We start from the raw sequence: 25,244 nt of genomic DNA on the forward strand, positions 1-25,244 counted from the left end.
TTGTAGTTTTTAAAGTCCTTATAAACAAATCAGAGAGGGAGCATGGCGTCCTGGACAGAGAGCTGCCCTTCAAAGTAGGAAGGTCTGGGTTACAGTCACTTCTGTCACACACTGTGTGATTCTGGGTAAGACATTTAACCTCTCACTTCTGTAGACCACTCTTTAAGACTAAAAGTTTCAGAGAAGGCGGTTATTGTTTTTTAGTGCCTGACTCTTCGTGTCCACGTGGACCCAACTGTCCATGGGGATTTCTTGACAAGGATATTGGAGTGGTTTGCCATTTCTTTCTCCAGTGGATTAAGGCAAACACAGGTTGGGTGACTTGCCCAGGGCCGCACAGCTAGTAAGAGTCTGAGGCTGAATTTGAACTCAGGTCTTCCTGACTCCAGGCCCAGTGCTCTATCTACTGAACCACCTAGCTGCTACTTCAAAGTGGACACCGATCTGCAATGGTAGAGGGTGACTCCTCTTTGGTAGTTCCCTGTGGAGGGCTAAACCAAAATAAAATAAAATAAAATAGGGGGGAATAGACCTTTTTTTGCTTACAATTGTGCTTTTGGTGTTCTCTCTCTCTCTCTCTCTTGCACACACACACACACACACACACACACACACACACACACACACACGGATTATAACTTGACAACTTTCTGGGAGTGCTACTGATTTCCAGAAAGTGCTTTATCACCATCCCCAAGTCTAGACCACTCTAAAAATGTAGATTCCTGAAAACTCTAAAACAAAGAATTTTCATATAAAACAATCATTTTGCAGTGAAGAAAGGAAAGCCACATAGGGAAACTTAAGTGATATAAAAACAAAAGATGTCAATTTAATTATTTTAATGACAGTGGTATTTAGAAGTGAACATAGTACTCCCATTCTCATTGACTTTGGGCTGGAAGGAACCTCAGACATCTTCTATTCTAAGCCTTTAATTTTATAGTTGAGGAAACTGAGGCCAGAAAGGTTAAATAATTTGCCTAAAGTTTACAAAGGTAGTCAAATAGCGACCTGAACTTAGGTCACACTATTCCAAACCCAGAGTACTTTTTCAGTGTGCCACAACAGTTCTCAGTCATGCTTTGCTTCATTCCCTACACTCCCTACTCCATTACCTCTATAGCCTTGGCACATCATGCATCCCCATCCTCCTCTATCTCCACCCCTTTTCAGTTCTGGAAGCATAATCAAATCACTACCACTAGTACTTCTGGAAAGAGTGTCGATCTAATCCCCTGTGGCTCCAATCAAAATATTTCTTCAACTTTGCAGTCAAAGTGCTTTTTCCTACCCATCTATTGATGTCCTCTCCCTCACCGGAACATAAGCTCCCTGACGGCAGGAACTATGTTTTTGTCTTTCCCCAGAATTTGACACAGTGATTGGTATATAGTATGTACTTAATAAATGTCTTTTCATACATTTACTACTCAGATGTGATCTAATCAGGACTAAGGATAGTAAATTATCTCCTCCTTTGTTCTAATCCCTATGCTTCTCCTAATACAGTTTAAGACGGTATTGACTTTTCCATGCCATATTGTTGACTCCTATTGAACTGGCAGCACAATAAAACTCCCAGATCTTTTTCACACAAACTCATCCTGTATGTGTGCAATTGATTGCTTTAATGCAAAGGGATATTTTGCATTGATCTCTGTTAAATGCCAGCTATTAGACACAGCCCATCATTCTAGCCTGCTGAGATCTTTGTGGATTCTAAATGCTCATCTACCATATTTTCACTATCCTTCCATCTTCATATCAGCTTAATATTAGAAAACATGTCATCAAAGTCTACGGGGGGAAAACGTTAACCAGCAAAGGGCCAAGCACAGATCCCTAGAGTAATACTCTGTGAGAGAACTATGAAATACAGACCCCTGGGGTACTACTCCATTACAGACCTACCAAGAACATATCCCTGGACTACTACTTCATTAGATCTCTACTTTCAAGTTGTTTGGGGAAGCTTATAGAACCAGTTGATTTGTGATTTCTACACCTCATCCAGTAGGTGCTATTTAACGTTTTTGCGACAAGTGACATCCTTCCTTTGTGCATTGTAAACAAGTTAGCACTGCTCTTGGAAGAGTTGGGAAGACCTGTGTTCAGGTTCTATTTCTGCCTCTTACTGGCTATGTGACCCAAGCAACATTTTGAGATTATAAATCACAGAGGAGTTGTTGATTTGAATTTGTAGATGATGCTTTCTTATCTATTGTTGCCTAACGAAACCAGAGGTTCAAATCAAAAGTAAATTTTAAAAAATAACACAATACACACACATATGTGCATACGCTTTTGTATATACATATCTAGATAGAAAGATAGGTAGAGATATATGTATATTTATTACCCTCCCCCATTTTACCTCAAACTTTTCTGCATTATTAGGTGGTATAGTAAATAGAGTTCTGGGCCTGGAGGCCTTACTTAGGTGGACCTAAGTTCAAATCCTGCATCAAATACTTACTGTGTGACCCTGAGCAAGTCATTTAATGATGATCTGGCTCAGTTTCCTCAACATAAAATGGGGATAATTATAGCACTTACTTTACAGGGTTGCTGTGAGGATCAAATGAAATAATATTTGTAAGAATTGTTGAGTACAGTGCCTGGAACATGATAGAGGCTCATAAGGGCTTCTTCTGTTCCTTCTTTACCAACTGTGCATACATTTATGCCACCATCACCATAAAATACAAGCTACACTAATTTGTAAAACCAAAGTAGAGGGGAATAAAGTTGCAATCTGTTGGATCAATAGTCCCTATTCTCTCTACCTACTTTTCTGCTGAGAAAATATATCTTTAAGTATTTACAAGTAGTTGCCACCTAGCATGCAAGCACCAAGATAAAAGAAATGCTGTTAGAGTAAATTTAAGTTAAAAATAATTGAATTTACTTTATTTGTTAGACAATGACTCCTTTCGTATGCTTATACAACAATATAACCATTCTCCTATTTTTCTTCACATTCTTAAGCTGCTGAGAGAGCCCCTCTATCTCTAAAAAAGGTCTAACTTTACAGATAATGACCATATGGGCATGAGTTTTTTTTAATGGCTCTTTATTCCTGGGAAGGTATAGCTAAAAAAGTCTCATAGAGTCATACTGAAGGCCTTGAGTCAAGCCTTCCAATAAGGATCAAGTAGGTGGCATAGAGGATAAAGCACTGGGCTTGGAATCAGGAATACTCATCTTCCTGAAATCAAATCCACCCTCAGACACTTACTAGCTCTGTGACCCTGGGAAAGTCGCTTAACCTTGCTTGCCTCAGTTTCCTTATCTATAAAATGAACTGGAAAAGGAAATGCAAAGCACTCCAGTATCTCTGCCATGAAAAGAGTCAGAAACTACTGAACAACAACAAATTCTAATCCTATGCATCTCTTGTTCAAGCCAATTATTGTCTCAGAATCCCTGAGAAGTAAACTGAGGAAGCACGGTGACATACATCAGAGATTTTTTTAACTATTAAAGGAAAAGTTGTATACCCATTTTTGTGCTACTGAATTTCATGAACTCATCTGGGACACTAGTACTTTCATAGAACACATGATTAGCATGAAACTTGATCTATAGGCTTAGACAGGGACAGATTCTCTCCTTTAAAAGCACCTGGAAGAAAACTACAACACCTGTATTCTGAGTTCTGAATTCTTCATTCAAGACATCAGCAGAATATTTAGGTTTGTGAGTGCATTGTCTTTTCATTTCTCTGGAGACATCACACGACAACCAATTTAGAGAGCAATTACTACTAAATGGTGAGGAATGGACAAGAAAGACTAATCACCTCCCCAGGCTCCAAAAACAGGCCACACGGGGCAGCTAGGTGGTGCAGTGGATAGAGCTCTGGCCTTGGAGTCAGGAGAACCTGAGTTCAAATCTGGCCTCAGACACATAATACTTACTAGCTGTGTGACCCTGGGCAAGTCACTTAACCTCTGATTGCCCATCAAAAAAAACAAAAACAACAAAACAAAACAAGCCACACAGTGGCTACGCAGAGATTTGAATCTGGAAAGTATCTTAGTGGTCATCTAGGACAATACCCTCATTTTACAGATGAGGAAATTGAGGCCCAGAGAGGTTCAATGACTTATCAAAGGTCACACAAAGTAAATAAGTGGCAGTTTCAGGCTTGGAACTCAGTTCCTCTGACTCCAAATCCATCACTCTTTCCACTCTACCACAAGCTGACACCAAGCTATTACTGCTTTTTTTTTTTTTTCTTCCAGGTCAGGTCATTCAAACAGTTCTGAATTCACCTAACTGTACCACCTAGTTCACGTTTCTCCATCTTGCTCATCATATCATGGAACAAGGTTAATCTGGCATTACCCATTCCTGATGAAATCATACTGGCTCTTTTGTGATCACCACTTTCCTTTATAAATGTTCGTTTATTAATTTTTAATTATTTAATTTTTTCAAAAATATTTTTAATACATTCTAGAATTGTTTCCAGGAATTTCAGTCAAGTTCACAAAGCTACTATCCACAGACTCTAACCTGTCCTCCTCTCTTTTTATTTTTAATTGGGGGAAAAATTTGTCCTCCATTCCAATGGCACCTTTTCCATTCTCAGGGATTTTCAAAAGATCATTGATGACAAGAGAAGATAGCTTAAGAGGGATGAGAGGTTTTCAAGAACAGTGTACTTATTGTTGCCAAATGAGAACCGGGAATGATCCTAATCAGTAAGAAAAGAGGAACAGTAACAACAACAAAAAAAAAGATCAATCTTGCTGCACAGAGAACTCTCTGTTGGTTTCAAATTCAAGAAGAACATGAAAAAAAAGTGAGAAGCAAGATAATATAACCAAGTAAAAGTCTCAAAGAGGGGAATTGAGACAAGAGTTGGGAAAGTACTGAAGTCCAGGAGGAACTGAAACTCACAAAAAAAACATCAAGGACATGAAAAACAGCTTTATTAGTTATGTTCACGTCAAGAAGAGCAAACAATCTATAAGTCTCCTGCTTAGAGGAGGTGGGGCAATTTGAACAGAAAACAGCAAGTCCAAAATGACTTTCATCTAGTTAAAATAGGATACTGTTTCAGGCTTATAAAGACACATAGGACTAGATGATCTCAGAAATGTCTTCCAGCCTAAAATACTATGACATATGGGTACAGTTGCATTTTTGTAGCTATTAGACTAAATTCCACTTTTATTAGAGCTTATAATAACTTTTCCTAGCTCCCTATTTCCTAATATATCAGGTCTAATTTCCTAATCCTATTTCCCATTATTTCTTGACACTACAAGTCTTCTCCTCTAGTCCAAAGCCCTTCATGTTCTGCCTCTGCTACCTTTCCAGTCTTCTTACACCTTGTTTTTCTTCCACATACCCTTTGATCTAGTCACATTGTCCTCCTTCCTGTTCCAGGAATAAAACCCTCCATCTCTTGGCACTGAGCATTCTCTCTGTCTTTTTTCCATATCTGGAATGCACTCCCTCCTCATTTCTACTTCCTAGTTTTCCTGTTGTTGTTGTTCAGTCACTTCAGTCACGTCTGACTCTTCATGACCTCATTTGGGGTTTTCTTGGCAAAGATCCTAGAGTGGTTTGCCATTTCCTTCTCCAGCTCATTTTACAGATAAAGAAACTGAGGCAAATAGGGTTAAGGGACTTGCCCAGGGTCACACAGCTAGTAAGTGCCTGAGGCTGGATTTGAACTCAGGTCTTCCTAACTCCAATCCCAGTGCTCGATCCACTCTGCCACCCAGCTAATCCTGGGTTTCCTGGCTTCCAACAAGATCCAGCCAAAGTTTCATCTTCTACAGGAAGCCTTTCCTTATCTCTCTTACTTCTGGTGCCTTCCGTCTGTTGATTATTTCCAATTTACCTTACAAAAATAGCTTGCTCATACATATTTATTTACACACTATCTTCCCCATTAGATTATAAGCTCCTAAAGAGCAGAGCTTGTCTTTTATCTTTCTTTGTATTTCCAGCGCCTGGCACATAGTAGGCACTTAATAAATGTCCACTGACCTGACTAGTCCTCTTGGCATCCTAACTATCCTACCCATATGCATCCAGGTTTTCACTTGTGTTGCCCCACTCCTGACCTAGAATGCCCTCCGTCCACCTCTCTGCCTATCCAGTTTCTACTCATTCAAGTTCCAACTCAAGCCCCACCTTTTCCAAGGGCCATTTCCTCACCACTCCAGCATTAGCTGATATCTCACATACATTCTGCCATTCAACAACAGAATTCTTGTTCTCTGGCTATTGCATGTGCTAAGTTTATGTTCCTACTACACTAGGAGCTCCCTATAGTTAGGGATCATGCATTATTACATTTATCTTACGGGCAAAGCACATAGAAGGCATGCAAAAAAAAAAAAGACTAGTTGGTTAGGTTCCATTTACTATTTCTAGGGCTTCACTGAGAAAACATTCATCTTATCCAAGATTAACTCTTACTTTTAAGGAAACTGGGATCTAACTCCACTAAGGTCAACTGCCTCTCATCCTTCCCGACCCACTGGGAGCTTCAGCCCTAACCCTAGCAGAGGTGATAGGGAGAAGAAAGAAACAGCTTTTGCCCTTCCTCTTCCTACTTCACTCAAGAGGTCCATCTACTAATGATAATTTTCCTACCTTCTTCATGTGTATATCCCAACATGCATGAATGCTGTTTTAGCAACAGATATTTCTTCTGTTTCTCTGGTGGGCTAATTTGTCCCGCATGCTGGCTAGTTCCTGAGGCTGCCAAAGGACACAAAACCATATGCTCTCTTAGCTGATGAATACAAGGGGCAGTAGTCAGAGTCAATGATGCTTAGAAAATGGCAGCAATAGTTCTTAATGTGGGTTGGGCCAAGATGGGAAGCGGGATATAAGTTTTGACCAAGGGAAATAGAAGAATGAAAGGAATCTGGATGACCTTTACTTAGGCTGGTACTCTTAAAGCTCTGAGAGTCACAAGGTCTGAGTTTTAGTCCTACACCTCTATTACTCACTAGTTATGAGTCCTTAGACAAATCACTTCAGTTCCTCCAATGACAAACAAAATGGTTGGATTTAATAGACCAACAATCTCTAGACTATTGTTCTAATACTTCTAGCTAATTGAACTATTAGGTAGCTCTGGCATTCGTGGTTACCCTGAGTACTGCGAGCCCGGCCCATAGGACTATGGCACATTTGGACCAGTGTCCTCTTCTTTGTGGGGAAGAGCTTTCTGTAATCTAGTGCAAAGCTTCTTAGACTTTTTCCACTCCCATGTTGGTGTTACATGGCCTGAGGGCACACGCAGTGCAAAGTGCTCATGCTTTGTGTTCAGAACTGAGGCTGCAGTAAAGTCGCATGACGCAACATGGGGCAGCCCTGCCAAAAACACCTCAGATCATTACACGTTTGAGTTTTAATTAATTTTTCGTCTTTGTACATTCAAAAACCTTTTACTGCTGTCAAATTTTTCATGACCCAATATGGAGTCGTAAGCCACAGTTTTAAGAAGTACTGGTCTAGTGGTCCTTTCTATTAAGTTCAAATGCTAAAACTAATGATAATAATAATGACAATGGTGATGATACCTAGCATGTATTTCTTGTATATAGTAGTTCTTATGCTCCAAAATACTTTCAGATGGCAGCTAGGTGGCGCAGTGGATAGAGCACTGGCCCTGAAGTCAGGAGGACCTGAGTTCAAATCCATCCTCTGACCAAACACTTGACGCTAGCTGTGTGACCCTGGGCAAGTCACTTAACTCCAATTGCCTAAAAAAAAATACTTTCAGAGATATGATCTTGATAACAATCTTAAGAGGTAGGCTGGGCAAGGACCACCATCATCCTCATATAACAAGTAAAATTTCAAAATAATTAAGGGACTTACCCAAGGTCACTTGTGAAGCCAAGACTTGAACCTGAGTCTCTTACCTCTAGCAGAGCATCCACTGCTCCATGCTAAGATGACAAAGCAAGTGGCCCTAATAGTCATGTAGAGTAGAAGGTCCAAGGAATGGAACATGCTGAGAATACATTTGACATTTGGTTGGTTGGTGGCAGAGACTGGGCTGTCCATGATATGATTTGTTGTCGTTGCACTGCTTTGTTTCTTTGGTCTGGACACTCTTTGCCCATACAGATCAGCTAATACAATATAGATCAGCATCTCATTTCTGACTTAAAGTTTTAGAGAGTTGGCTGAGAGCACCGAGAAGTCTAGTGACTTGTCTAAGGTCATGACTGTGTCAGAGACAGGACTTGAACCCAAGTCTTACTAATGCTAAAACCCAGCCCTTGTCCTGCTATGTTATACTGCCTCTTATACTTTACACTGTATATAATGCTGGTTGGCAAACACATTAAACAGACTAAGAAAGAAATGGCTGGCTGAAATATATCTTTGGAAAGCAAAAGAAAGTACCTTTCACTAAGGGCTTTGCAGTACAGACACAACATCTGTTACAAGAAACACAGTTTTTCTCCCCCATTCCCTGTTTTCACCTTACCTACTCCATGAAAGCTGCTGTTTCATGCTGCCATCACATTCCATTTTCTGCAGCATGGAACAGTCAGGATGGTAGCTGTTTCCCAAATGGATTTTATCACCTCTTATCACAATATTATTTTGCTCAAATGACTATGTTGGAAAAAGTAAGGGATGGGGTGGGGGGAGGAGATCAACTTGATACTTGCCAAAGTGTGGGATTCTAATCTCTATCTCCCCAGTTTTTAAAGGCCCACACACAGAGCATTAAGAAACATAAGGCAGAGGAATTGAAATAAAAATAATGTGTTGTATGCTATCAATGTTCTGAAAGCCAGGATGAGCTATTTAGATCAAGATAGGACAACAGTATATCCTGTCTTCTCTATATAGCCTTTACCCTGTCACTTTCTAGGCCTAGGTTTTCAAAATGAAATATGCTGATTAGGTTTAAACCAGCATCTTACACCATGTATCACAATGAACTTCAAAGAGATAGATTGTCTAACAATAAAAGGTCACATTATATACATTAATATAGATGTATAACACATATGTATGTATACACATGTATATGTATATCTACATTATAAGACAGATAGATAAAAGAAAACCAAAAAAACGTACCTTTCACAACCATGGATATGGTAATATACTTAATAAGGGAAAGGTGTGATGAAGGCATGACATTCATCACATACAGGGTAGGCTAGTTTTTCCTTGGAAGATACTGAAGGAGTCCTCAAAAGCAAATGACTCAGGTGCCAAGGCTCAGGATATACAATAGCTAGCCCGTAAAGAGGCAGGTATGGCTCTTTTTTAGATCTGACAAGCCAGTATAGCCAACAAAGAGGCAAGGAATCAAAGTTAAAGTGAAACAATGATGTATCCTTGCTGAATATTCTTTGAATACTTGTTATCGTTTAGTCGTTTTCAGTTGTATCAAATTCTTTGCGATCTCATTAGGAGTTTTCTTGGCAAAGATACTGGAGTGGTTTGCTATTTCTTTCTCCAGTTAATTTTACAACTGAGGAAACTAAGGCAAACAGGATGAAGTAACTTGCCCAGAGTCACATAGCTAGTAAGATTTTGAGGTCATATTTGAACTCTGATCTTCCTGACTCCAGGTCTGGTGCTAACTCCACTGCAGCACCACCTAGCTCTCCTTCTTTTGAGCATCTCATTTCATTCCAATTCAGAACCTGAAGAACTGAGGGCCATCTGATATTTTCCTTTGGTTTCATTGTTGTATATGGAAATTGTTTAAATTTTATATAATTGAAATAATCATTTTGTCTTTTCTGATCGCCTATGTTATAGGCCAAGCCCAATTTAGATCAGTATTGTTCTTCTCTCTGTGGTCTATGTTCTAAACCAGGATATGGTCTGTTTGTTAGGTCAGAGGGCAAAATATCACCCAGGCTCTCCTCAAAGACCTTCAATGAAGAGGAACTCCCTCCTGAAGTAGCTCATTCCACTTTTGAACAGCTACGGAAGGTTTTCCTGACATCAAATCAAAATATTCCTTTTTTGCAACTGTCTCTTTCCCCTCTCTACCACCCTTCCTCATCCATGGAGGGTGCCAGAACTGAATACCAAACTTGAGATAAAGGCTCACCAGGATAAAGGACAGAAGGACTATAATTTCCTCATTCCTGGAAACGATGCCTCTCTGAATGCTGCCCAAGATCACAATTACTCTTTGAGCTATCACCTCATACAGACTGATGATGCATACTGGATTTACAGTCCAGTAAATTCCTATCTTTTTCAGACCAAGTCCTTTTTCACCATGCCTCCTCTTTCCTAGTTGTGTGGGTGTTTTTTTTTTTAACATAAGGATAAGACTTTATATTCCAGCTTCAAGACACATGGTTCAAGACTCTCTTCAGGTCCCTGAAGGGACAGAAGGATTCTGAGAAGAAGCTGACATATAGAAGAGCTGGCACCTCAGTCATGTTTTAAACCTCAGCTTATTATACTAGAGACTTCAGGGAATTTCCCATTGGACTGAACTGTTGACTCATCTTCACAGGAATTTGTCTACCATGCCATATAAAGCTCTTCACTCTGGAAGTTTGTTCAGTCCAGAACTACTTTGCACACTGGAAGTACCCTATGCACTGTGGCCTCTCTCTCTGTAAGACAGGCTGCTTGCTCCCAGAATCTCCATTTTAAGGAGGAGGCCCAGGCCAAGCATGTCTTAAATCTTCTCCAGGCTGCTCTTCTGACTTACCTCCACAGGCTTTACACGCTCACTGGCTACATTCATCTCCAGGAGAAAGTTTGGATCTTGTCCAATAAAAAAGAAACGAGGGGGCAGCTAGGTGGCACAGTAGATAGAGCACCGGCCCTGAAGTCAGGAGGACCAGAGTTCAAATCCAGCCTCAGACCAAACACTTACTAGCTGTGTGACCCTGGGCAAGTCACTTAACCCCAAATGCCTAAAAATTAAAAAGAAAAAGAAAAAAAAGATGAGGGTGCCTATATGTGGTGGTGTTGTTAACTGAACATGTACACATGAAACTTCTTGAGTACTTACTAATGTGTCTTGATTGATGCTTGAAGCATCCAGTGGAGTAGATAATGAGCATTCTAAAGTCTTAGTCAATGTTACAAGAAGCACGCTACCAAAAATATATGATTAAAAGGCGATGTGTGAAGGAAATGAAAGGGAAGACCAGGAACAAGAAGTAGCTGATGGGAACCACAGGAGTGTGTCACTTCTAAGAAGAGTTATATGGTAACAAGGCTGGATGGATGCCAGGGTGATAGCCCAACTTACTCTACAACCTGACAAGATATTTTGGCTCTGAGTTTAAATAGTGACACTCCCTAGCACAGCCCTGGATACAGAGGGGACACTTAATAAAATTTCATGGAATTAAAATTCATTTCTCCCCTATTATCATCATACTTGATTGAGAACCAGTGGCTCCAACCAACTGGTCAACCTAGTCTGTCTGTCAGGTCCATGCTTTAGCCCATTTCAATGACCCAACAGAATCAGTAGCTTGTCAATTCTGCCCATTGTGTAGCAATCAACAAAATAAGTGACTGAACAGATCAAGAGTGACAATACAGCTTTAGCTTATGAAGATATGAAGTAGAGCTCCCTGTAATTTGATGTTCTGAAACATGACATTTTGACAATATCTGTTTCATCAACAACTCATATTTCTCTTCACTGTATATAGTTCTCTCAAGTTGTATAAATATGACTCAGAAGTGTTACAGTGAATAAAAAAAGAATAAACTTTAAAGAATAAGCCTAACACAATGGCTTCTCTAGAGCTCCAATTCTTGAAAGCTAACAGAGTCTCTGAGTTTATCTTCTACCATGAAGAACAACAAAATCTTTGGTAATTTGAGAGATGCTGAATAGCCAACTCAGAAGCACCAAGCAGAGGCAGCTGTCGGTATTCAGATGATCAAAGAGGGAGCAGCAGAAAAAAAGGATTTTCTTCAGTAAAGATTAAAAAATAGGTTAATATAAAATCTTCAGGGCCAGGGACAAATTTAATATTTCTTCTAGAAGGGACAGGTGTGACTACTGGCCTGGAGGAAGAGCAAATGTCTTAAAGGAAACATGGCAGCCATTACTAGAGAGAGTCCTTGGCCTAATCTGGAAACTGTTTCATGGTCTGAGAATGAAGTACACCTAAGAAAGGGGGCAGATAGTATCTCCTCACTACTTATGCTGATTTACTTGTTGACCCCAGTTAGATCTGCGCTTATTCTTTCTCACTCATCCTCATAGTAACCAAATGTAGCTGTTCGTCAGGAGCCTAGATAATGCAAGGGTATAAGACACTGTAACATACACCATGCTGGATTGAGAGTCGAGAAAGATCTGAGTTTTAATCCTGCCTCTTACCCTCACTAGCTGTAAGACCATGGGAAAATTCCTTAATTTCTCCGATCTTTGCTCTTCTCAGTTGTAAAACGGAGATCTTTAGTATCTACTTCCTATCACACGAGATTATATGTGTAAAATCTTATGGTGCCATGTGCAAATTTCAGTTATCAGCAGCTTCTCCTTCTCCTTATTCTTAGCATCTTTTTAGATGGAATTCAGATAGAAACAGGCCTGGGAGAAGTTGCTATCCTTCCATAAGCCTTTAGTCTCAATGGTCTGCAGACTATGTTGCAAGTGAATCAAAGTATTGGAACATGAACTCATCTTTGGGAGGCTCACTGAAAACTTTGGGAAATTCTAGGGGTGGGCAGGATGATGGGGATGATGGTTCAAGAGCCCTAAGCTAATAAGGCTATATGCTCATCATATCAAGGCAACAGGATTTCTCAAATGCTTATTGTCTGATCAGCCTTGGGATGGGTTCTGTGACAGATCCAAAAGGGGCAGATCCCAGCATTATAAAACCATAGTCTCTGACCTTAAAGAGTTTATAATCCTGCAAAAATTGGATGTTGCCCCTAAAACTGAGTGTTCGCTTTTGGGGGATGTTGTAGTGGGGATCCCTGCCTGGGCTAGAGGTTGGACTAGAGAGGGCTGTATTTGACGTCAGAGGACCTGGGTTCAAATTCTAACTCGGACACTTTCTGACTGACCCCCCCCCCCTCCCGGATCTTTGTTTCCTCAACTATAACATGAGGGACACGGCATGTCCTCATTAAAAATGGAATATTATTTTGCTGTAAGAAATTACAGGCAGGATGATTTCAGAAAAACCTGGAAAGACTTACATGAACAAAACCAGGAGAATGTTGTACATAGCAACAGCAATATTGTACGATGAAGAACTGCGAAGGGCTTAGCTATTCTCAGTAATAGAATGATCTAAGATAATTCCAAAGGACTAATGATGAAGCATACTATCCGCCTCCAGAGAAAGAACTGATATTGACTGAATACAGATTGAAACATGGTATTTTTCACTTTCTTTCTCTCATTTTTTTCCCTTTTATTTAAGTCTTCTCATACAAAATGACAAATATGGAAATGTTTTACATAATTGCACATGTATAACCTATATCTGATTGCTTACTGTCTCAGGGAGAGGAGAAAGATAGAATTTGGAACTCAAAACTTTAAATAAAAATGTTAAAGAAAAAATAGTTAGAGAAGGCATCATGTAATGAAGCACTTGCTTGTGTGGGACAGATCACAAATGCTAGAGGATCCAACCTATGGTCTCAAAAGACTCACTCTGCTGGACTTCACAGAACAAAATTAGAACTGGAACCAATGAAGAATTAAAGGGAGGCATATTTTGCCTCAGTATAAGAAACAAGGGGCTGCTAGGTGGTGCTACAATGGATAAAGTGCTGGGCCTGGAGTCAGCAAAATTCATCTTCCTGAGTTCAAATCTGGCCTCAGACACTTACTAGCTGAGTGACCCTGAGCAAGTCACTTCACCCTGTTTGCCTCAGTTTTCTCATCCATAAAATAAGCTGAAAAAGAAGTGGCAAACAACTCTAGTATCTTTGCCAAGAAAACCCCAAATGGGGTCATAAAGAGTCAGACAAGACTGAAACAACTGAACTAGAAGAAACAACCTTTTTTTTTTTTTAAAAAGAAGAAAAGATAAACCAAAAATGGAGGGGTTGGCGTCATGAAGTAGTGAGTTTCCCATCATTGGAGGCATTCTGGCAGAAATTGGATGCCCCCTTTCGGGGGATGACATAGAGGGGCTCCCTGCTGAGGCAGAGGTTGAACTAGAGAGAGTGCTCAATTTGGAATTGGAGGATCTGGGTTCAAATCCAAGTAGAGACACTTATTAACTGTGTGACCTTGGGCGGATCACCCCAACCTCTGGGCTTTTAGCTTACTCCCCTATAAAGTGAAGAGTTGAAACAGATGGTGGTGAAGGTTCTTTCTATTTTTCAATCTATGATCCTTTGAATTCAGAAGACGCTTTCCAATGCCTATATTCTTCAGTTCCGGTATTGTGCTTTGGTTTACACAACTGAACTAGCTGCTTTTAAACATAAATTGTACTGTATACTCAGCATCCTGAAAGTAAGCCTATCTTCCCAACAAGCTGGACAATTCCCAGAATGCCAGGCAATTAGGCAGAGTTTCCAACAGAGGCAGACTACTTCTGCCTAACTTTTAACCATCAGGAAAATGCAAAAAGCCCAGGTTGTTTGATGGGCTGCTGGGCACATATGTCCCTGATCACCCTCTGGGGCTCTCTGACCCTGGGAAAGGAAATACATTTTGCTGGCAGTTGTGAATGGCTCATCAGTCATCCTTTCATGAAACATTCTGGCATTCAGTGACAGGGTCAGAGTAGACTTTAGGAACTTCCTTTCAGTAAATGAAGCTAATTTAAAGAGAGGTGAGTGAGCTCATTTGCCACCGAATTACCAAGGTCCTTGAAAGTTGGTCAAAGAATCAGAGGTAAGTCATAGACTGAAACAGTATCTGCACAGGTGATGAGATGGCTTGACTGGGGTAATTCAGACCAAAAGACTTGTTGCAACAAAATTTCTAATAATAAGAGTGAGACCTCATTAGCATTGGAATTTGTTTATATATCCTATTTTTTAACAGAAAGTGAGAAATGACAACCAGCAGTTAATTCAAAATATCAACTCTAAGAGGCAGCATGGCATGGTGGATATAGTAACTGGCTCTGGTGTCAAAAGACCTGGGATCCGATTCTACCTTTCATGCTTACTAGCTTTAAGACCTTGTACAAGTCACTTCTCCTAGCTGAGCCTCAGTTTCCTCCTTTGTAAAAAGAAGGAATTGAACTCAAAGGCTTTTGAGGTTCCTTTCAGCTCTATGATCATTTGTGTGACCTTGGGTAAGTCACTTTCCCTCTCACATCCTGTTTCCTCCTCTGTTAAACAAAGGGGCTTGGACTCAATGAGATTTCTTCTAGATCTAGATCCATGATCCTAGACTAAGTATGAGCCTTTGATCCCATCCTGTGCTTAATACCAAAGTCTCTTCACCTTCACTAATGTTATGAATGGACCCTGAATCCCTGAAGTACTGTCAGTCAGGAAAGAACATCTCAACACTGTTCATTATTCTGTTTACTAAGGCAGGGAAATTTAGAGACCCATTTCATCCTCAGGAACTGAAACACAAGGGTTTTCTGCTAATCACTCAGTTTAACAGGAAACTAACTATAATTTTATATTCTTCAACCATTCTTTTTTTTTCTTTTTTTTTTTTCTGATGAAGCAATCAGAGTTAAGTGAGTTGCCCACAGTCACACAGCTAGTGAGCGTTATGTGTCTGAGGCCACATTTGAACTCAGGTCCTCCTGACTCCAGGGCCGGTGCTCTATCCATTGTGCCATCTAGCTGCCCCTTCTTCAACCATTCTAAGAAGAATAATTACCACTTATACAGTATTTTGCATAATCAAAGTTTGACTATATGAACAGAAAAAAAAAAACCTCAAGGGTTTCTTCATCACCATCTTTCTCAATACCAGGAGGCATGCATTAAACATGAATATGTATGGTGGAAGACAAGGGGTTTTATAGGGCAAATGAAACATATAAAGCACACCCTTTCCTTACCACTTTGTGGATGCAGATAACAATAATAATAACTGAATGGCCATGGATCAAGTCTGATCACCAAACACATGAATCTTACATAAAAGAAAACAAATATGCGCAGGCTAAGAAGCAGAGACAGTTGAGGGAAATGTTGGGATTGCTACATTTAGTCAAGGAGTGTGCTAGAGTCAGCTCAAATCAGCTCAAGAGAGCTGACGGTTAAATTTTCACTCTACATAAAAATCAGCAAATTCTACAAATCAAAGTTTAATTTATTTTTTAGGTGACTGTCTAGACTTAAAAAAATAATGAAGAAGATGATAATAATGCAGATTAAAGTCAAAAATGTGTTGTGGGTACATGTTCCCCCCCCCCCCAGAGAGTCGGTTGTTAAATATTTACCAGCACACTCTTGCATGAAAGGTTCACTTGCTATTTTTGAATGATTTAGGGAAACTTCACTGAGAAGGCTGGGCTTTGGTAGGAGGAAGTGGGAAAGGAAGAGAGGAAGGAAACTTGATAATCTTGGAAAGGAGGAAGAGTCTAAGGAAGTGGAAAAGGGGAAAGGAAGAGAGGAAGGAAGCTTGATAATCTCAGAAAGGAGGAAGTTTCCAAGCATAAACATCTTGATTTTAGTTGGACAAAGTTTAATTTATTTGCCCGAAACAAGAAGGCCAGCAATAACAGAGGCCAAGAGATAAGAGAAGAGGTAGAATGAGTTAGGCTATCCAATGAAGGATGTTGTAAAAACAGAAGGCTTTTAGAAATTAAGCTTATTGTTTCTTGCAAATATTTAACTAATCTTTTTGAAGCTTTTCTAAAAAGGATTTGGATACGAAGCTAGGAGATGGGGCAAAATTTCCCACCTGCACAATGCCCTCTTTTCAGGAGATTCAGCCTTACTTAAAGGAAAACCATTGGATCCTGACTTTGAAAGGTGGTTAGGATAGGTTGGGGGGTGGGGGTTAGTAGAAGCAGCCAAGCAAGGGAGAGACACAGAAGCAAAGGAAATAAAACTGTGAGATGAAAGATGGGGAACACCAGTGGCTAAAGCCAGAGCAGACAGCCAGCTGGGGTCTGGATGCTGAACTTTGCCACTAAGGGTGGGACTGGAGACCATCAGACATCACTACTCCCCAGTGAGAGAAGCAAGCACTATGGAGCCAGGGAGCCAGCCATCTACTAGAGCATTGTAGATGCAGGTACATGACTATGGTGACATTACCTTGCACTGACTTTCCCCCCTAAGATTTTCTGAGGCAGTAGAGATCCTGGTACCTGTTCCCTGCCCCAGTTACCCCCTTGATTTACATGTTCTCTAATACAAAATTGGATAGAGGGGAACCCAGCAGCACTGCTCTTGACTATCCTCCCCCAGATGGCGGCAGCAGCAGACCACGGCCAATTCTAAAATGCTATTTCTGTAAACCATATTGTTTGAAGTACTTTCTCAGGATGTGTGTATCTATTATAAAAATCTGGATGGCCATTCAAATCTGTGCCAGTCCTGCTTACTCGAATGCTGGCAGTGAGACTGGGAATCAAGGATGAACAAAACCCTAGGGGGAAGCAGATTGAATGGACTTCTAATCAAAGGAATATCCACAAGAGACACTTCAATGCAGACTCCCACATTTGTCAGAAGAGCATTTCTTCCCCATTTTCCAAGACATGGAGAAAGAAATCCAACATTCTATTCTCTCCATGCCCATCCATGGATAGTGTGCTCTAAGTGGCCCAAGGACACTATAAAGGACAGTAAATAAGTAAAGTAGTCCAGGATTACAGAAGAAGAGATCTGCCATCTACATTGAGCATGCATACTTTGATAAAGCTAATAACACAACTATCTATGAGTGCATTCGCCCTGGTAAGGTGCCTATCTCTAAGCTAAAAATGGACAATGATAAAAAGGATTCTTAAGTGTGAAGCCTGTTTTTGACAAGCTGGAAAGGAAATATAAGGAGAAACCATAGAGGAAAACCAAGAATAAATAGTTGTGCAAGTATAGTTAAACAGCTATTTTAAAAAATGTATTGGGATTTATCTCTATCTAGCACTTCTTAAACTGTGGGCTGTGACACCATATGGGGTCGTGAAAAATTTGGCAACAGTAAAAGGTTTCTGAATTCACAACGACCAAAAATTAATTAAAAATCAAACGCATAATGAATCTGAGGTGTTTCTGGCAGCACTTTCCCGTGTTGTATCGTGCAACTTCACTCTAGCCTTGGTTCTGAACACAAAGCATGTGCACTTTGCACTGTGCATGCCCTCAGACCACACAATGCCAATGAATGCTGCCAAAAGTCGAAGGGGGATCACTAGTGAGAAAAGTTTAAGAAGCTCTGAATAGAACCCAAGTCAACAATGTGAGCGTGAGTGGCAAGGAGAATGACAATACCCTCAACGGTAATAGAAAAGTTCAAAAAGCAGGAAAGAGAATGATTTCTGTTTTAGACACGTGGAGTTTGAAATGCCTATGGGATGTCCACTTCAAGATGTCCAACAAGCAGCTGAAGATGCATGAATAAAGCTCAGGAGAGAGGTTAGGGTTAGATGTTTAGATATTAGAATCATCTGCATAGTGATGATAATTTAACCCATGCCTCCCTGAGAGATATTTTATGAGAATGTGTGCTTCTTCCTCTTTATCAATCAAAATATAGTTGTGGCATAGTGCTTTTCACATCACAATCACAGGTGTGATTGCTGAGCCACCTTTAGTACTCTGGGAAAGATCAGGGAAGAGAGAGATGCTGAAATACTAGAGAAAAAAAGTAATACCATCTGGATTTTCAAACAAGGTAAAAGAATAGATCTTGCAAATGGAAGGTCAGTGAACTTGACTCTAAGACCTGCTAAAATTTTAGAATATATACATATAAAAATTCTTGGGAACATCTGGAGAAGGAAGAAATAATCACAAAGAGCCACTAGACTAGGAACATGCTATAAATATAGTTTAGATAAATTTTAGCAAGCATCTGAGCAGTGCCTCTTGCTATTCTTATGCACAAAATGGATTATAGATAGATGGATAGATAGATAGATAGAGAGAGAGAGATAGATAGATAGATGACAGAGATAGATAGATGGATGGATGGAAGGATAGATAGTATATTTACAAAGAATCAGAAGGAAATGAAAGTTTAAACTAAGAAATTACTCACTAATAGTGCATAGAAGCATAGATTTAGAGCTGGAAGAGACATTAAAGGTGATCTGGACCAATCGCCTCGTTTTATGCTTGAGGAAACTGAAGATGACAGGTTGGATAACTTGCCCAGGGTCACTAAGTTAGTATTTGAGATTCCATTTGAACCTAGGTTTCTTAACTCCAAGGCCAACAGTGTGGCCGCCATGTCACACAGCCTTTCATTCTGGGAAGAAGTATTTGTTAGAGTTCCCCAAGGATCTGGGCTTGTCCCTGTGCTTTTTCATATTTTTATCAATAACTTGGATAGAGGCATACACGGCATGTTCATCAAATTTACAGATGATACAAAGAGAGAAGAGAGAACTAACACACTACATAACAGACTCTGAATCAAAACAGACAAATGAGATAATTTACGTAAAGTACTTTGCAAACCTTAAAATGCTATATAAATGTCGACTATTATTATAATTATTATCTCAATGGGCTAGAAAATTGGATGCAATTGAATAGGGATAAATGGGAAGTCTTACATTTAGGTTAAAAATCAAATTCACAAGTATAATATGGGAGACACAGGGTTAGATGGCAATTTGTTGAAACATGACATTTTAATAATTTTTTAAAAGGTGTTGCAAGCAAACTCAATAGAAGTCAGAAGTGGGATGTGGCAGCCCCCAAAGTGAAGGCAATCTTAGACTGCATTAAGAGAGATGCAATGTCAAGGCTTAGGGAAGTGATGGTTCCCTTGGATATTGCTCTGGTCAGATCTCACTGAGTACTATGATCAATGATGTGTGCTTCATCTTAGGAAGGGGATTGGTAGACCAGGAAAAAACCCTGAAGTAGGTGAGCTGGATGGTAAAAGGCCTTAAGATCACCCTAGCTGAGGACTAGATGATGTAACTGGAGACATTGAGTTTGGAGAAGAAAAGACTTGAGGCAGATGAGTTAGCAGTCTTCAAGTGTTTAATGGGCTGCCACGTTAAAAAGGGATTAAGGGATTAACTTTGTTTTGTTTAGGCCCAGGGCAGAACTAGGAATAATAGGGCCAAAGTTGCCAAGAGGCCACTCAATCAAGCTTGGGTGGAGATGATTCTTTTGTCTAGAATGCCCCAGACTAGAGGGAGGTCTGGGTACAGGGATAGTCTCTCAGTCCAGGAGTGGGAAGGGGGACAACTCCAGGCATCTTGATCTATATCTTGCCACTGGCTCCTGAGGAGAGAGTGAGGCTGGTGACCTTGCATAGCCGTCCCTCACTTCAATCCAATTCATTTGCAAGTCATGGGCATCACCTTCCTGATGTCATGGCCCTCTTCAAGGATGAAGGACAAACAACAACAACAACAACAACAATGGTCCAGGAGTGACATGATGTCACTTTCAGCCCCTCATTGGAGCTCACTTCTCTTTGTAAAGTCCACCTCTCATTAATTGTTAACTAATCAGAGTTTATTGCCATACTCTGGAACACCTCTCTTCCAAGGGCATGTAAACCTCAAGAAGTAGCTATGCTTCCTCTTTGACCATTGAGAGGATAAGCGTCCTCTTTGTCAATCACTTGCTGGCTGTGATTGATAAAATTGACTATAATTTATCAAAAAAACCTTTGTCTCTCGGAATTATTTTATTCATCACAGCTAACCTAACAATGAGAATTGCCCCAAAGTAAAATGTGCCCAGAGTCCTACTTGGGGAGTAGTTGGTTTGCCTTCCCTGGTGTTCTGCAAGCAGAGACTCAACAGAGTTATAGAATCTAAGACTTAGTAGGGACCTCCAACCCATAGACCAAATCCCAACAATAACACAGCCAACAAGTGGTCATCCAGTCTCTCCTTGAAGACTTTCACTGAAATGGAGCTCACTATCTCCCATGGTCACCCATTCCACTTTTAAACAGCTCTAACTAGAAGGGTTCTTCTTCCTTAACATCAAGCCCAAATAAGTCTCTTAGCAGCTTTTACCTATTGCTTCTGGTCCTGCTCTCTGGGGTCAAATGGAGCAAATCTAATCCCTTTTCCACGTGACAGACCTTCAAAAACTTGAGCAAAGCCATCACACATTCCTTGAGCTGTCCTTTCTCCAGGATAAATATGGCAAATTCCTTCAACCCATCTTCATACACCATGAATTCAAGATCCTTTATCATTTTTTGTTGCCCTCCTCTGGACACTTTTTCAGCTTATCTATGTTCTTCTTATATCATGGTGCCCAACAATGAACCCAACACTTCATATGAGTTCTGACAAAAGTACAGTGGTATTATCACTTTCTTGTTCATGGAACAAGATTTTCTTCTTATGAGTCAATCCACTCCTCTTTCTTGTCAATATCCTTTTAACATTCTTTTTTTCTTTTGTAAATAGTATTTTATTTTTTCCAATTACAAGTAGATGTAGTTTTCAATATTCATTTTTTTAATAAAATTTTGAGTTCCAGAATTTTTTCTCCCTCCCTTGCTCCCCTTCCCCCTGCCAAGAAAGCAAGCTATCTGAAATAGTTTATAAATGTGCAATCATGTAAACATATTTCCATATTAGTCAAAAATTCATTTTTTAAATTTTACTTATTTTTTTAAATAATTAATTAATTTGTTTTTAGTTTTGACATTCATTTCTATAAGATTTTGAGTTTTAAAATTTCTCCTCCTCCCTCTTCCCCCACTTCCCCTAGATGGCATGCAATCTGGTATAGGCTCTACTTATACATTCATATTAGGCATATTTCCCCTTAGTAATGATGTAAAGAAGAATTAGAACTAATGGGAGGAACCACGAAAATGAAGCAATAAAAACATTCGCTTTTTTAAATAAAATTTTTGAGTTCCAAATTTTCTCTTTCTCTCTCTTCCTTCCTTCCTTCTTAAGATGGTAAACAATTTGATACAGGATGTATGTATGTGTGTGTGTGTGTATATGTATGTATATGTATATATATATATGTATATATACACACACACACACACACATATATATATGTATATATATACACACATATATACACACACATATATATGCAATCATGTAAAACATATCCCTTTAAAGATACTGTAGCCAGTGTGTTAGTCCCCAGCTTTATGTCCTCTGCAAATTTGATGACCATATTATTTATGTCTTTATGTAAGTCATTGGAAAAAAAAAAGTGAAATAGTACAGTACTAAGCATAGATCCCCAGAGCATGCTTCTGAAGAAGCCCTGCCATGGTGGTAGTGAACCATAAACAGGTATTCTCCCTGACACTGGTTACCCACCCAGTTCAGATTTTCCTATCATTTAATCCACACCTCTATGTCTTCTCCATAGGTATAGTATAAAATGCTTTATCAAAAGCTTTGATAAAATCTAGATAAACTCTATCCACAAAATTCCCCTTATCTACCAGTTTAGTAATATTGTCAAAAAAAGGAAATTAGGTTAGTCGAACATAACCTGCTCTTGATGAAACCAGGCTGACTTTGGGTAATCACCACTTTACTTTCTAGAGAGTTGCTAACTATCTCTTTAACAGAAATGTCAAGAATTTCCCATGAATCAAAGTTAAACTCACTGGCATATAGTTTGCAGACTCTGTTCTCTTCCCCTTCTCCAATACTTAAAAAAAAAAATCAGGACATTTGTTCTTCTCCAATTTTATTGCATCTTTCCGATTTTCCATGATCTTTCAAATTTCTTGAGGATTTTGAGAGGTGAACCAAATTCAGCTTAGATTAATGGCTTCTAAGTCACTTTCCATCTCTGAGGGTCTGTGATTGGTCAAGGTTGGAGAGACAGCAAGTGGCAGAGATGGGGGTGAAACCTTGATCTCCCGACTTTACATCTAGTGTTTTCTCCAGAGCCCCATATTACATACCTCTTTCTGCTAAAAATTAAGCATGTGTGTGTGTGATCTCTACAGAATGAACCTGGGATCTTTTTCTCCCATTCCTCCATTTCTCCTTATATCAGAGCACCCAGTGATGAACTCCCATTGAGTCCAATGATCAAATGGCAATGTTAAGTGAACTTCCAAGTTTTAGGAAGGATTAAAGTGCTCTTAAAGAGATCAGAGCATCATCTGGGGGTCAACTGCTTCCAGATTCAAAGTCTTTATCCTGGAGGACTCCATTTGCATCCCCCATTCTTTTCCTAGTGGGGTGCTTCCGGAAGACCATTCAAAGACACTCATTTTCTTTTGGTTCAGCACTCTGAATCCTCTATCCGGAGCCTTTCAGCCAGAAGAGCCTTTGATAATATTATTCATAGTATGGTGAAGGGATGGAAAAATGAATTGCCTGAATGGGGGGAATTAGGAGCAGGAAGCCTGTATAGTGTAATAAATTGTTGAAATCAATGTTTAATGGGAGGAAAAGCTCCTATCCATCCCACCCTCAAACCCAAGCCAAGGTCCTTAAAGAGAAAATCACAGAATTAGAGGAAATGGACATTTTTATACCCTGAATAAATGTTAAGCAGTACAGGGCCAAGTTCCCAATCCATTCCCATGCCCTTCCCCAAAAACCTTTCCACAGATCTCCACCAAAAAGTGAGCATATGGCTTCATGGAACTGCTTTGCTCTAAAATTTTTGACTGCTACTGCTGACTCTGCAAAATCTCCAAGAAATCAAATAGAAATACAAGCAATGATTTAGGACAGGGATTTTTCAGCTCGCTCACATTGTAGAACCAAAGACACTTTCAAGAGACTCTAGAGCTAATTTGTGGGCAGGGGTTGTGCCCATCAATGTAGCAATGCCTATTCAGAAGCAGTGGGGTTGGCATAAAGCAAAGACTGCTGGGTTTGAAGTCAGACGACCTAGTTTCAAATTGCAGTTTTGCCTGTGAGAATATTTCTGAACCTCAGTTTCCTCATTCATAAATCTTATGACTTTGGGGGTCTCCACAATTATCAGACCTGATGGCCCACCTGCTACAGCTCCTGTGCTTTCCATGATCATCTCTCCTAACTTCCAGGATGCCCGTTAGACATTTCAAACTGAACATCCTGGAGAAATCTTAAACTCAACATGCCCCAAACTGACCTAGTTATCTTTTCCCCTGAACACCCCCCCAAAAAATAACTTCCCTATTACTGTCAAGGGTGCCACTATGCTCTCAGCCTCCTAGGCTTGCAACCTCGGTGTCATCCTCAACTTTTCACATCCGATCTATTGCTGAGTCTTATCAATTTTACCTTTGTAACATCTCTCACATAAGTCCCCTTCTCTCCTCTGACACTGCCACCATTCTGGGGCAGGCCCCCATCACCTCTTGCCTTGACTACTGTAACAGACTACCGGGCGGTCTGCCAGCCTCAAGTTTCTCCCCATAACCTTCTGTTATCTGGCAGACAGGAAGGTACTCTATTTCCTGAACATCCGTGAACAGTGAGTGCCTAGTCATATGTCTCGGCACAAGGGTCTTTAATGGATGGTGTCTAAAGATGATTGAAAAAAAAAGGGAGGAGGTTTAAAGAAAATAACATGATTACTTTGGTTTAAATGCTAAAAAATAAAGGTGAGATGTCTCCTGAGCCGTCACCACTATTTTGATGTAATTGAGCACCAATAGCTTAAACCCTGGCCCAGCTGTTAATTTACAAATGTTATTAAAGCAGAGATTTTGGATACCTTGTGGGAGACTTTGAGGCTTTCCAGCAATAAGCCCAAGTATCAAATGACTGTGGGGAATAGGCAGGACAATCTGACAATCACAGTTATTTCCTTCTCCATTCAAACAACAGGGGTAGAGCCCAAAGCCATGGGAATGAGACAGCTGCTGACTCAAACCTTGCTAGTAAGCAGGACAAGCTGCTGGCATATATGAAGAGGTAGTTAACTGCTTGGGGTAAGGCACTGAAGGTACAGGGAAAGAGTAGTTCAGAGCGATGTTATGGAAGACAAAGAGGAAGCCAATTATCCATAGGGAATCTGCTTTCTTCAGGTCTTGTGTGTACCCTGGGCCAGTCTAGAGCAGGGCAGGGTAACCTGACATCTCTCCATTTTTCTCTGCATACCATGGTCTTTTGGACACTAATGATCTTAATAAATTGTTAAGGGGCAGGTAGGTGGTGCAATGGATAGGTCCTGGAGTCAGAATGACCTGAGTTGAAATCTAGCCTCAGACACTTCAGTGTGTGTGACCCTGGGCAAGTCATTTA

At 40.1% G+C, this 25,244-nt stretch overlaps 1 protein-coding gene across 1 annotated transcript in view; it reads right to left on the bottom strand.

The window, feature by feature from the left end:
* Window positions 1-25,244, bottom strand: part of IL1RAPL2 (interleukin 1 receptor accessory protein like 2) — a 444,607-nt gene that overhangs the window by 317,026 nt on the left and 102,337 nt on the right. The window lies entirely within an intron of this gene.

This window comes from Vombatus ursinus, unplaced genomic scaffold (genome assembly GCF_900497805.2).
Source record: "Vombatus ursinus unplaced genomic scaffold, bare-nosed wombat genome assembly UNPS02014735.1, whole genome shotgun sequence".
Lineage (NCBI taxonomy): Eukaryota > Metazoa > Chordata > Mammalia > Diprotodontia > Vombatidae > Vombatus > Vombatus ursinus.